The sequence below is a fragment of the Aplysia californica genome, unplaced genomic scaffold, assembly GCF_000002075.1.
Source record: "Aplysia californica isolate F4 #8 unplaced genomic scaffold, AplCal3.0 scaffold00786, whole genome shotgun sequence".
Taxonomy (NCBI): domain Eukaryota; kingdom Metazoa; phylum Mollusca; class Gastropoda; order Aplysiida; family Aplysiidae; genus Aplysia; species Aplysia californica.
The window spans coordinates 307,744-309,666 of record NW_004798056.1 but is presented as its reverse complement, the minus strand read 5'-3'; positions in this window follow the sequence as shown (position 1 = coordinate 309,666).

Genomic DNA, 1,923 nt, shown 5'->3' with positions numbered 1-1,923 from the left:
ATAATAATAATAATAATACATGTAATAGGTTGCATTTGTATAGCGCTCTATTCTAGTACATGTATAAGCTCTGGGCGTTTTACATCAACCACGTGATAACTGAGCGAATCACAAAAGATAAATATTTCACAGTAACTAGAAAAACCAGACCACCCACATAAAGAAGAACTTTCACAACCATACATTAATTATATATACACATAAGGACAGCAGTAAAAACAAAACATACCAGCACTTACTAACACACTATAACTAAGAATTAAACAAATGCGTCTTGAGCTATCATTTCAAAGTATTAAGATTTGTTATTTCTCTCTGATTCTGGAGCAAGGAGGAAAAAAATAGTATTGTAATTTCATTCTAGGTGCTTTGAATTTTGTTCGGTGTGTGGATGACCGTAACTGACGAGATGGAACATATGGTATAGTAAAAGCTCAAATAGATATGATGGGACTTTTTCGTCAAGACACTTATAACATCTTTTTGGACTGCGGTGTTGACAGTGGTTTTTTGTGTGGTTATATTATAGATACACGGCAGGGCATTCTTGGGCGCTAATTTCATTTTTTAGATTTCAGACTACCCAAAATAATGTATTTCCTCATCCTATATTTTGGTCATCACAGCAGAAAACATAGGTTCGCGTAATGGTCAGGCACTTTGCTGTACATGCATAAGACATGGAGGTAATTGCGGGGGGAGGGAGGGGGGGTGGGGTTATTATGTATCTAGTTTTCCGACTGTCTACCGAAATGTGATACAGCTCGAGATGTCCATGACAGCCAGGGCGGATCGCCCTCTATGGTGTGGTGGTTAGGCACTTCGCTGTCACACGCAGATGGCCATTTTTATCAAGTACATCTTGATTTTTTTCTTATTTATAGGAATCTGTATCCTTTTCAACCCGGGTTGGCTCCATGGTCTCAGCCCGCCTCCTGAATGATCTAAATTCTGTCGACGTGTGCGTAAAAACACTAACTTGAACAAGGCAGAAAGAAAGAAAAGCAAGGGAGGTAGTTGGAGGGCGCCACTGATATTGTCCTACTATGCATTACGTTTTCTTTCTCTTCGTTGTTTCTCTCTGTCTGACTGACATACTCTCTCCCAGCACGGGTTTAGGGACTCGAGCCTCAGCTGGCTCCGACGTTGTGTCCTTAGGAAAGGCATTTTACTCGAATTTCCTACTTGACTCAGTCCTTTCCGAGATGGGCGTTAAACTCGGAGGTCCCGCTTCTTAAATAACATAACAGTTGACAGGGATCCATACCATGTGGGTGGTTGGCAGGTGCTCTGGTATGGTTTGCTTCTTCTTTCCTATCAAACATCTATCTTCCTTATCTTCCCTCCTTCTTTTTTATGTTTGTTACTCTCTTGTAACACCTCTAATCTTCTGGCGCTCATATAACCTTATATGCAGTTGCGAGTGCCGTAAAACCTCTACTAAAACTAAAACCCATACCATTAAGAAATTTTTTTATCTCCACACCAAACGCCCTTTGTTGTTTCTTTACGTGCGCCTCATTTCTCAGACCTGACCACCAGGGTGGAAGCGAAAGTACTTTTCATGATCAGCTGTCTAAATTGTGTCGATGTGGGTGTGAAATCAGTCAATCTCAGGCTGGAATGTGTCCGACCGAATGGTTCGGGTCTGTACGTTTTTATTTTCTCTTTCTTCATGCTTGTTTGAGTTTTATGACAATTTCCGCCGACCGGATTGCCGTTATTTTCCAAGCTGTTCTAGAAGACCCGGCGTTTCTGTTATGCTCGTCCTGTTCGATTACCACTAATTTCTCCCTGGACTTACAGAAGTGCCGGACTAGATTGGTCTCCCGGGCACACGATCTTACCCCTGAGTAAATACAATTGGCGTATTTCTCTTATTCTACAGGTCTTCTGGGAGGGTTGTGTTGTTGCTGTTTTGAG